At 35.6% G+C, this 13,370-nt stretch overlaps 1 protein-coding gene across 1 annotated transcript in view; it reads left to right on the top strand.

The window, feature by feature from the left end:
• LOC128597965 (POTE ankyrin domain family member A-like) overlaps positions 1–13,370 on the top strand; it is a 198,815-nt gene that overhangs the window by 61,537 nt on the left and 123,908 nt on the right. The window lies entirely within an intron of this gene.

The raw sequence follows: 13,370 nt of genomic DNA on the forward strand, positions 1-13,370 counted from the left end.
GATAGTTAAAATGAAGATGTGATTGAAAGCCTTCCTACAACATCAGGCAAAGTCCAGGGCTTTTGTCATCCTGCCTTTCCATCACCTGACCCTCTTCTGAAACCTTCCCTCCAGTCTTTAGTAAACCCTGGTCTTGGAAAGGTAAGTTTTTTAATTTTTTCCAAAAACATTGGGAAAAAAGTTTTTTCCCATTTTTTTTATATACTTCCCCCTGCCCCCAATTCAAAGTGATGACAAGGATCGCAGAAAGAAATGGAAGTCCTCAAGATCATAATAGAAAACAAGTATAATCATACGAAAGAGATATAGACAGAACTGAGATTTGTAAAAGTTGGTGTGAGCAAACAATACTTAGGTTTGCCTAAGAATTTGAAAGCAACCCAAAGGACAGCTCAACAAATTAAGAGTTCACTGAAGAAGGGCAACATAAAGATAGAGATTGAATAAGAGAGTGAAGAAGAGAGGCATTATTATAAAAATGTAACGGAAATAATGAGGTCAAATATGACCAGGAACTTTGTTATATAATAAGATAGGATAGAAATTATATTTAAAATCCAAATTAAGAAAAGATAGTGAGGTAATGAAAAAAATGTTCAAATTCTTCTGAATGTCTCAGCTGATTTTAATGAAGAACTGAAAGAAAATTCAAAGGTGACTGTAATACATGTAAAAACATCTGGAAGAGAAAAATCCAAATCTTTCCATAAGCATAAAGAAATATAAATATTTCAGGTGATAGCTATCCCAATTATTCTGATTTGATTATTCAAATGTATTAAATTATTACATGTTACCCAAAATATGTACATCTATAATATATCAATTAAAAAAGGAAAGAATATTAAATTCTCACTTTTTAAAAATTTAGTGAAATGTTGTTATATAGTATTTAATCTAGTAAAATCTGTGTTTGTCAGTAATGCAGACTCAAATCTGTTTTAGGCCTTATTAGGTTTACAATCAATTGTTATTTTTTACTCTTTCTTTGTGTAAGGCCTTTTACTTAATGTTAGGTATATTTTTAACTTAACTAATTTATACTACTGTTTGATATAATGTTGGTAGCTATTTTAGATCTTTTTGAGAATGAGAGAAAATAAATAAACATTTTATTTAATCTTTTCATTAAAATGAAAATATCTGTTTTTATAAAGGAGATTCTTAATCTGTATCCATTGAATGAAAAAAATAAATTGTAAGTTGAAGCCCTCATAAAGAAATAAATGCAACAGTTTGCATTATTTCTGGAGATATTCTTATTTTTCCTATGCTAATAATATCTGAATGGAATTGACACACATATGTACACATCTAATAAATGCTGTCAAAATTTATGATTTCTTTCTCAAATGACTTATTATCATTGCATCATAGGATTGTCAACAGAGTATACAGAACTGTCTCTGGAAGATAATTTTTTACTTTTACATTTCCATCAATGGGGATAGTTTGTACCGTACTCAGAAATCTTTATTCATAGTATTCATAGTTGTTAAATGTTGCACATAAATTTTTTTACCTCTAAAACTCAGAAATCTTGACTTGATTTTTTTGTCCCTTTCTTCTCTGCTAATGTGAGCATTTAGTCCTGCTTGCCAATCATAGGTGTATTTGAAGATTTTTAAATCTTCAGCTTAGATAATCATAGCTTCATTATTTTTATTTTTTTGCTTCTTTTTTAAATAAAAGATCCTTTCTCTAATTTTTAACTCACATCCTGTATGGCATAAATAGGAGCTAACTAATGTATGTTGTTTACAGAGGAATAAGAAAACCATGTGAACTTAGAGAAGGTTTTACAATTTTTTCTATATCATAGTAGTACTTAAAAATGCTTCATAATTCTGTAGCTACATAGGCATTTCTGTATTCTACAATTTAATAACTTTAAAGTGAATTTTCCTCATTTTTATTTTTATTTTTTTAAGAGACAGGGTCTTACTCTGTCACCCAGGCTGGAATACAGTGTCAAGATCCAAGCTTACTCTGTATCCTTGAATTCCTGAGCTCAAGCAATCCTCTGGTGTAGCTAGGGCCACAGGAGCACATTACAATGCCTGGCGAAGTTTTAAAATTTGTGGGGGGGAGACAGGTCTCGGTATGTTGCTCTGGCTCCTTGAACTCCTGGCCTCAAGTGACCTTCCCTCCTCCATCTTCTAAGCACTGGGATTATAAGTGTGAGCTACTGTGCCCACACATAAGATGAATTTTTAAAAATCAGTCTTGCAGCATCTTATATTGGTGTTCAGAATTAAGTCTTTTCATTAAATTAAAAATGCATATTACCATAGTATCCAGAAATAAATACTTGGATCTATTAATAAAAGTATTACTTATATCCTTGAAATAGATGTTGAAATTCATAACTGAAAAATTGAATACCATGGTATTCTTTCCCTCTTCTTTTCATTAACAAAATTTTGGAATTCTGTGTAAGTTTGTATTATTCAGTTCTACCAGATTATTATGTTTTATAAATATTTATTTTCTTTAACCTCTTATGCTTTTCCTCAATAAGGTCATCTACACATACTCCAGATATATTTATCCAGATCTGTTGTTTTTTTTTTATTATTTTTTGTGCCTCAATTTCATATGCCACAAACTGAAGACATTGTCCTTGACATTTTCTTGACTCCTGACTCTGTAATGTACTCTGTCATCTGGTTTCCCATCCTAATAAATAACATCATGTAAACAGCACTGAAACTTTGAAGAAGGAAACATCTTACATTCACTCCAGCCCTCCCTCAAATCCCCTATGCAGACACTCACCAAGTTCAGTATTTTTTACCTGCTTAACATTTTCATATCTTGTTATTGTAACTCATTCTTTGACCTATGATTTTGAAATACTTTTTTCTACCCCCTGCCATGTTAATCTATGTTGACATCGCTGCCAGGATGACTCTTCTTAAATACATTTGAGGTGATCTAACTCATCTTTTTAGTGAGTGGATCCTACTACATGAAGAGACCATGACACATTCTTTGTGGTTCCGCCTGATTGTCCATTATCTATCTCTGTTCATTCCCTCCAACCCTGTTCCAGTCTTACTGTGTACTGTGGTACCCCTCATCTGTCATATTGTTTCATGCCTCATTCTTTCACTCAGACTGCCCTGTCTAGGAACCCTTCATACCCTGGCTCAGTCTACACTTGCTCTGTCTTTCAAATTATGGCATTTTCTGACCTGAGCTTCCCTAGTAGAACTGACTATTCTCTTTATTCACTTCAGTTGCAGAACTAGTAAATGATGTTTTTCTGTTCTTATTTGTTTTCCTGTATTTCTTCTGCCAGTTGAATATAGGGCAGAATCTATCTTGTATTTCTGTTTTCTGTTTCTCTCAGGATAGTGCTTATGATCTGACAGATACAGTAAATATTTGTTTCCTTACTGATTGAGCAAGTGAACAAATATGATGTTTACTGAAGTTTTGTTTTTCTTTCTTTTTTTTTTTTAAATAGGAAGGAGGAGAAAAGCCCACAACTAGAAAAAAAGAAACTGGTTATTGGTATTATTGAAAGTGCTTCTTGTGGTTTGGTGCCTATAGCTCAAGCAGCTAAGGCGCCAGCCTCATACACCAGAGGGGGCTGGTTCAAATCCAGCCTGGGCCTGCCGAACAACAATGACAACTGCAACCAAAAAATAGCCGGGCACTGTGGCAGGCGCCTGTAGTCCCAGCTACTTGGGAGGCTGAGGCAAGAGAATTGCTGAAGCCCAGGAGTTGGAGGGTGCTGTGAGCTGTGATGCCATGACACTCTACCCAGGGTGATAGCTTGAGGCTCTGTCTCAAAACAAACAAACAAATAATTGTTTGAGAGCAAACAAATAATGATAATATTATTTTTATGCAAAAAATAATAGAGGTGGTAAGTTAATATATCTAAAAATGTTTCTATGCTAAAATTCTATTATAAAAAATCAATTCATGTATGTAGACCCAAATATGATATCTATTTATCTTAAATATTTCTCTTTTGCTGTATTTCTATTTACAACTTGCTTCTTCCTGAAACTTGTTCAACCCTATGAAAACTCTTTTTTTGGTATAAATTTTATTTCATTAAAATATTCATGAATGGAAGTACATGTATATTTATTTAAAATTCACAGTAATAAATGTTCTCATGAATGTTTCTGTGAGTAATCTTTTATAGATAGGTCAAGACAACAGGAAGATATAAAATCACCTTGGGCTTTTGAGGTAATGTCTATTGTTATTATTTTAAAATGTATGCACTGAGTGATATTAAATCATAAAGAGGGATACTTTGGCATTATTTTCTCCCATCTGCATATGCCTATGAAGAATAATTTTCTTACTTTTTTCAGCCTATAATTAATAAGGTAAATATGTATTAAGGTATACTGCTGTTACATAATAAATTCTTCAAATTTGGAGGGCTCATTTAAGAAGCCAGTGGAGTGCAGTGTAAAATAATGAGGCTTAAAAGTGATAAGGAATCAGTTTGGGTTCTAAATTTAAGTTTTTCTAAAGAATTATTCCAGGTCAGCCTATAGCCAAACATGCGATTCTGTGGTGTACACATTCATGGATGTGTAAAAGTCCTAATAATATTCAGAGAGAAATGGCTTTTTACAGCATGAAACTTGCAAAGATAATACTTATGACTTGAAAGAACTAATATATTTGGATTATTCCATACAGATCTACCAGGAAGCTTTCAGAAGAAGGAAAAGCATGGGAATAGGGAATCCATAGGGCTATCCTAACAGTAATTTAGTTTAGCAGTGTTTTAGGAAGTAGAAATCATTTTCAAAAATACAACATGTTGAGTTACCTCTGTGGCAGTCATGCTTGTAGTAACAAAAGGGTAACATAATGAGGATAGAGTCCAAAGGACAAGTGTGGAATGAGATGGGAAGGGCCTGACCTCCTCTATAGAAGAAACTGCTACATAGTGGTATGAGCACTAAGTGGAAGTCAAAAGACATGTTAGTATCCTGGTTCTGTCACTTGTTAGAGCTATGAAATCTTCGGGAAAATGATTAAACCTATTCAAATGTCAATGATCTCATTTATAAAAATGGTATTACTATTTACCTCTTACGTGTGATGAGAAAATGTGGTAAGAAATGTGGAATTATTTTATAAGCTGGAAAGTATATGTGCACAAGCAGGACAAAATGACCACAGTGGTATCCAGGGACTTAATAAATATGGAGGGTCCTTTTTGGGCGGTGCCTGTGGCTCAAAGGAGTAGGATGCCAGCTCCATGTACTGGAGATGGCAGGTTCAAACCTGGCCCCAGCCCAAAAATGCAAAAAATAAAAATAAATAAGTATGGAGGGTTCTTTTTGTAAACCCGAAGGCAGAAGTGTCCAGAAAGGAATGGGGAAGTTAGAATGGGTAAGTGGATTTTTAATTTAGGGGTACGTTAAGTTTCAGCAGACTGTTACTGGAGATGTTCTATAGGAATATAGTGATATGCTACAGGAATATAGTGATTTGGAGACCTTCTCAGTGAGATTTTAAATGTTTTGACCTTGAATAAATGTCTATGTGCTAGATCTAGACACTTAACGCACTGAATGTACAAGATGAAGGCTTATGCTATAGCAGTAGAAGCAGAAAAACAAGTAAACAGCAAACACCTATAAGTGCTTCATGCAAAGAGAACAGAGAATGTTCCATTAGAGAGTACTAAGTTTGTAGTTAGGATGGGAATGGGAGTAGAATTCTGTAGTCTATCTGAGGGTGACATTTAAGCTGCCAAAAAAGCATGAGAAGGAGCCAGCCATGTGAAAGTGTAGTACGAGGACATTCTGAGAACAATGGATCATATCAGTTCATAACTTTACTCTCAACATCTTAGAATGACCAGGAAGCAGGAAATGACATAGCCATCATCACCATCATTTTTATTATTATAACATGTAGAAAAGAAAATGTGGCAATAGGGGTGGCACCTGTGGCTTGAAGGAGTAGGGCACCGGTCCCATATGCCGGAGGTGGCAGGTTAAAACCCAGCCTTGGCCAAAACTGCAAAAAAGAAAAAAAGAAAATGTGGCAATAAGTCCCTGACACATTTTGAGTGCTTCATAAACATAGGTTCTTATTCTTCCCTTTGTATTAAGTGTTGATATACTTTTTAGAAATTATTTCTTAATTGGGAAAGAGTTACATACTTTATCTAATGTTTGCTTGCTTTTAGACATGTGAAGTTTTTCTTACTACTCTGTCATTTTATTTAACCATTTTTCCTATCAATGAAAGTTTTATCAAGAAGTATTTAGATGTTTTTCAAGCCCATGTTTAGCTAAATGAGGAAGCTCCTACAATGTTCTGTTGATCCTTAACAAGACATACTCTAAAGTGTCTCATTATGTCAAGTATCTTAATAAGAAAACACCTCTATAATTAGATACATTTTAAATGTTTAATGCTGTAAGTATCATAGCAAGTGTATTCTACATATTTTATAAAACTGCCCTCTTAGTTCTGGTGAGAAATGTAAAGTAGAGTTAGGTATGTTGAAGTGAGATCTTTGTTGCAATGTGCATATGTTAATATTCTGTGTGTTTCCTTTGCATTCCATACTTTGTTTATAGCATTAGCAGCCATGTACAGATAAAAGATAACTTGATCTAGAGAGCATATATGGGGATTTTTTCTTTTGGTAATAAATATTTCTTTTATTTTTAAGTCTAATTGCTTTTAAAATAGGATATTTGGGTTTTATTTCATAAAATGATAAGAAAATCTTGATGCAACTCAATTTTTAAGTGAACTCATTATTGATACTAACTTGAGCAGAGTGTCTCCCAATATTTTCCACAGACATCTGTTGTTCATTTATCTGGGGCTGCAGATCAAGAAGGGAAAAATACAGTAAATGTACAAGTAGAAGGTAAGAACTGTATTTAATTTTTAGGAAAATTCATTTCATAGAATGTTTCTTTAAAAACATGATACATGATACATTCTGATAGCCAAGGAAAATCACCTATGAAATACTGCCTGGTGAGACAAAAGAGAGTGAAATGGAGCTGAAGTATGTGTTCTAGGCCAAGAAACTCTTAAGACCCGAGGAAGGTCAGGAAATAAGGAAGAGGAAAGGACTTTGAAAAGGAATGAAGAATGAGGAAGGCAGAGAGTACAGGGAATGCATGAAGGGACAAGAAGCAGGTGTATATAATGGAGGGTGCAGAGTAAAATAATTCTTTACAAAAAGGAGGAGCAGGGTATTAGAAAAGTGGGAAGACTATAATGTGAGCTTCCAGTGCTAAAATATGTCAGGGAAGTAGAGCAGAATTTCCCCCTCTTCCTGTGTCCCTCTCTGCTGGGAAGGCATTAGGTAGGCACTCAGGCACTAGATCCTGTAGAATTGCATTTTCTTTACCACAGAGGAATATAAGCACATATGGTCAGTCATGCAGCATGTTTTGAATTCATAGGATAGTCTCATATAGGCCAAAGTAAGGGAACTGGAAAGAAGAAAGTAGTGTTTGTTATGAAGAGATGGAGGAAGCTATAGCCTGATAAAAAGTCCTTTCAAATTTTTTGACCTATAAAACAGTTTCAGATTGGGGGATGTCATAGGGAGGAACTCCAGGCTAGATTCCAGGAGTTCAGGTAAAGGAATGTGGAAGCAAACTCAGTATATATACTAACAGAGCTTCTCAAGTGTTAATAAATGAGTCTGATTCAGCAAGTCTGGGATTCTGCATTTCTAATGAGTTCTCAGGTATTGCTAATGCTGCTGGTCCTTGGAGTAACAAGAGTACAGACTTCCTTGTAGAGATATCTGACAGAAGAGCCATCAGATTATAGCCATCAGGATTATAATTTCTAGGGAGAGAAAAAAGGGAAAGAAATAGAAATTGTAAATATAAGGTACTACTGCAAAATAAAGCAGAAAGAAGTAATGAGAATAATCCATCAAAAGAATTTAGAAGAGAGAGAATGAAGACCACAGGTGCAGAAATAACTGTTGTAAAGGAAGAGGGACTGTGATGGGGGGAACAAGCGATAAAAGGAAGAAGTTAGCTGGGTAATGTTGAAGTTAATGATGAGGAAACTTGAGAGAACTCACTTCAGATGGCATCAGTGCATTTGCACTCACATAGGAGATTAGATTATTGCTGTTCCCAAGATGACTGAAAACAGTGCTAGGATTAGGGCAACTAAGCACAGTGCTTCATGTCTCCTCTTCCTAACTTTCAGGTATCAAATACATGTTGTATTGAAGTTAATCAGATGAGAGTAATTTGAATATGGAATCATTGGCTGTTCTTTTTTTTTTTTTTTTTTACATGAGTTAATTTTTATGTCCAGGCACAAGGATAATGAAATATATTTTCCATGCAAAATATTATATACATTGAATAACATACAGTGGTAACAATGCAGTGTAGGTTTCCTGGGAAGCAGACTTTGTGATAGAAATATACAAGCTGGAAGTGTATTTGTTGGGCTGTGCTGTCTAGAAGAGGAACAGTGAGAGTGGAAGAATGAATCAGGACAGACAAGAAGTTGAACTCTATCGAAGTCCTGACAAATGTCTCAGTGGATCCCTTGAGGAACCTCTGAAGTTGGGAAAACCCCTCAAAGATCTGAATTGAGGCAATGGCCAGTCTTTGGTTATCTGCCACCCCACAAGCATGAACCTTGAATGAGACAACTCTCTTTAGCCAGGGGCAATTTCCAGAGAAGAACTCAGCAGAGAGCAGCCAAATACCAATAGTCCCAGTAGCTGAGGGAAGGAGTGCTTCTGTCTCAAAAGGATTGGGGAATTTGTGAGAATCTGGGAAGTACATCATAGCATCGACTACAGATGATCAAAAAGAACAAATGTATGTCACAATTTACCGCAAAGTTCTGCCTCAATCCCAGATATAATTAAACTTGAAATTATGAAAAGGTAAAATTCTAGCAAGAAAACAAAGAAACCACATGAGATGCCAGCTACTGGAATTATGGAAATTTTGATGGTAAGAGAGAAAAAAACAAACCCCTCAAAAAAGCCTCTAAATAGTGAGGAGAATTATTTCCAGGAATACTCATTTTTTTCCTAAAGTCTCAACTAATATTTATAAATAAAAATAGAAGATAATTTCAAAAAACAGATCATGACAAATCTTATAGACAATAGAAAAAGAAGAAATCCTTTAAATTCATTCTACTATTTCTAGATATACCTGATATTATAATTGGAAAAATATATTATTATAAAGGGAAATTACAGACATACTTCACTTATAAATGTAGAGTGCAATATCCTAAACAACATATTAACAAGTTGAATTAAAAGTTATTGTTCAAATAATGTACTTCGGTCAAAATTAAATCCAACTTATGTGAGAATTAGTCTCCCTCCTTCTCTCTCTCTGCTTTTCCCTTCCCCCACCCCCTACCATGTCATTAATTGTCATTAATTGTCCTCATATCAAAGTTGAATACATAGGATTCATGCTTCTCCATTCCTGTGATGCTTCACTAAGAATAATGTGTTCCACCTCCATCCAGGTTAATACAAATGTTGCAAAATCTCCATTTTTTTTAAATGGCTGAATAATATTCCATGGTATATATATATATCACAGCTTGCTAATCCATTCCTGGGTTGAGGGGCATTTAGGCTATTACCACATTTTGGTGATTGTAAATTGAGCTGCGATAAACAGTCTAGTACAAGTATCTTTATAATAAAAGTATTTTTTTTTCCTTCTGGATAGATGCCCAGGATCTATCCAATCTGGGATTGCAGGATCAAATGGGAGGTCTAGGTTGAGTTCTTTGAAGTTTCTCCATACTTCCTTCCAAAAAGGTTGTACTAGTTTGCAGTCCTACCAGCAGTGTAACAATGTTCCTTTCTCTCCACAACTGCAGCAGCATCTGCAGTTTTGAGATTTTGTGATATGGGCCATTCTCGCTGGGGTTAGATGATATATCAGGGTGGTTTTAATTTGAATTTCTCTAATAATTAAGGATGCTCAGCATTTTTTCATATGTTTACTAGCCATTCGTCTGTATACTTTAGAGAAGGTTCTGTTCATTTCTCTTCTCCATTGATGTATGGGATTGTTGGCTTTTTTCATGTGGATTAATTTGAGTTCTCTATAGATCCTAGTTATTAAGCTTTTATCTGATTCAAAATATCCTTTTCCGTTGGGTAGGTTGTCTATTTGCTTTGGTTTTTGTCTCCTTAGCTGTACAGAAGCTTTTCAGTTTAATGAAGTCCCATTTGTTTATTTTTGTTGTTGTTGCAATTGCCATGGCGGTCTTCTTCATGAAGTCCTTCCCCAGGCCAATATCTTCCAGTGTTTTTCCTATGCTTTCTTTGAGAATTTTTATTGTTTCATGCCTTAAATTTAAATCCTTTATCCATCTTGAATTAATTTTTGTAAGTGGAGAAAGGTGTGGGTCCAGGTTCAGTCTTTTATATGTGGATATTCAGTTCTCCCAGCACCATTTATTGAATAGGGAGTCTTTCCCCCAAGATATGTTGTTTGATTTATCAAAGATTAGGTGGTTGTAAGATGTTAGTTTCATTTCCTGGTTTTCTATTTGATTCCAAATGTCTATGTCTCTATTTTTGTGCCAGTACCATGCTGTCTTGACCCCTATGGCTTTATAGTACAGCCTAAAATCTGGTATGCTGATGCCCCCAGCTTTGTTTTTATTACAAAGAACTGCCTTAGCAGGGGGGCGGAGCAAGATGGCAGCCGAGTAACAGCTTCCTTGCATCTGGGCACCGTGAGTCTGGGGAGATAGGACTTCAGGCATCTCTGGCTGGTGGGAACTGCCTATCATCACTCCTTTGAGGATACAGGGAGTCAGTGAGAGACTTCTGGACCCCAAGAGGAGGACTAAAACAGTGGAAAACCGGCAAGTGGTCGCGTGTGTTCAATACGTCTAAACCCGCCCACAACTTCCACAGGCACAAGAACTTAAAGAGCAAGAGGAAGTGAAAGGAAAATTAGGGCAAGGAAACAGATAAAAGAAATCACTCATGAGGAAGAATCAGAAGAAAACTCCAGGCAACATGAAGAACCAGTCCAGAACAACCCCGCCAAGGGACCATGAGGTAGCTACTGCAGAGGATTCCACCTATACAGAAATGTTAGGAATGACAGAAAGGGAATTTAGAATACACATGTTGAAAACAATGAAAGAAATGATGGAAACAATGAAGGAAACTGCTAATAAAGTGGAAAATAACCAAAAGGAAATCCAAAAACAGAATCAAATCAGAGATGAATGATATGAAGAATATAAAAAGGATATAGCAGAGCTGAAGGAAATGAAACAGTCAATCAGGGAACTTAAAGATGCAATGGAAAGTATCAGCAACAGGTTAGACCATGCAGAAGAAAGAATTTCAGAGGTAGAAGACAAAGTTTTTGAGATAACTCAGATAGTAAAAGAGGCAGAAAAGAAGAGAGAGAAAGCAGAACGTTCACTGTCAGAATTATGGGACTTTATGAAGCGTTCCAACATACGAGTTATAGGAATTCCAGAAGGGGAAGAAGAATGCCCCAGAGGAATGGAAGCCATACTAGAGAATATTATAAAAGAAAATTTCCCAAACATCACCAAAGATTCTGACACACTGCTTTCAGAGGGATATCGGACCCCAGGTCGCCTCAACTCTAACCGAGCTTCTCCAAGACACATTGTGATGAAACTGTCCAAAGTCAAGACAAAAGAAAAGATTCTGCAAGCTGCCAGGAGTAAGCGCCAGTTGACCTACAGGGGCAAATCCATCAGAGTGACCTCAGACTTCTCTAATGAAACTTTCCAAGCAAGAAGACAATGGTCATCTACCTTTAATCTACTTAAACAGAACAATTTTCAGCCCAGAATTCTGTACCCTGCTAAGCTAACCTTCAAAATTGATGGAGAAATCAAATCATTTACGGATATAGAAACATTGAGAAAATTCGCCACAACAAGACCAGCTCTACAGGAAATACTTCAACCTGTTCTGCACACTGACCACCACAATGGATCAGCATCAAAGTAAGAACTCAGAAATCAAAGGAGAGAACCTAACCTCCACACTGTGCAAAAGATAAAACTAAGCAATGGACTCTCACCAAATAAGACGAATAGAATACTACCACACTTATCAATTATCTCCATAAATGTTAATGGCTTGAATTCCCCACTGAAGAGACATAGATTGGCTGACTGGATTAAAAAACACAAGCCATCCATTTGCTGTCTGCAAGAAACACACCTGGCTTCAAAAGACAAATTAAAGCTCCGAGTCAAGGGTTGGAAGACAATTTTTCGGGCAAATGGAATTCAGAAAAAAAGAGGAGTTGCAATCTTATTTTCAGATACATGTGGATTTAAAGCAACTAAAGTCAAAAAAGACAAAGATGGTCACTTTATATTGGTCAAGGGAAAACTACAACAAGAAGATATTTCAATTCTAAATATCTATGCACCAAATTTAAATGCTCCCAGATTCTTGAAACAGACCTTACTCAGTCTGAACAATATGATATCTGATAATACCATCATAACAGGGGACTTTAACACACCTCTTACAGAGCTGGACAGATCCTCTAAACAGAAATTAAACAAAGATACAAGAGATTTAAATGACACCCTAGAACAACTATGCTTGATAGACGTATATAGAACACTCCACCCCAAAGATAAAGAATATACATTCTTCTCATCACCCCATGGAACATTCTCCAAAATTGATCATATCCTGGGACACAAAACAAATATCAACAGAATCAAAAGAATTGAAATTTTACCTTGTATCTTTTCAGACCATAAGGCACTAAAGGTGGAACTCAACTCTAACAAACATACTCGACCCCACCCAAAGGCATGGAAATTAAACAATCTTCTGTTGAATAACAGATGGGTGCAGGAAGAAATCAAACAGAAAATCATTAACTTCCTTGAGCATAACAACAATGAAGACACAAGCTACCAAAACCTGTGGGATACTGCAAAAGCAGTTTTGAGAGGAAAATTCATCGCTTTAGATGCCTACATTCGAAAAACAGAGAGCACATCAACAATCTCACAAGAGACCTTATGGAACTGGAAAAGGAAGAACAATCTAAGCCTAAACTCAGTAGAAGAAAAGAAATCTCCAAAATCAAATCAGAGATCAATGAAATTGAAAACAAAAGAATCATTCAGAAAATTAATGAAACAAGGAGTTGGTTTTTTGAAAAAATAAATAAAATAGATAAACCATTGGCCAGACTAACTAGAAATAGAAAAGTAAAATCTCTAGTAACCTCACTCAGAAACGATAAAGGGGAAATAACAACTGATCCCACAGAGATACAAGAGATCATCTCTGAATACTACCAGAAACTGTATGCCCAGAAATTTGACAATGTGAAGGAAATGGATCAATA

This window comes from Nycticebus coucang, chromosome 2 (assembly GCF_027406575.1).
Source record: "Nycticebus coucang isolate mNycCou1 chromosome 2, mNycCou1.pri, whole genome shotgun sequence".
Lineage (NCBI taxonomy): Eukaryota > Metazoa > Chordata > Mammalia > Primates > Lorisidae > Nycticebus > Nycticebus coucang.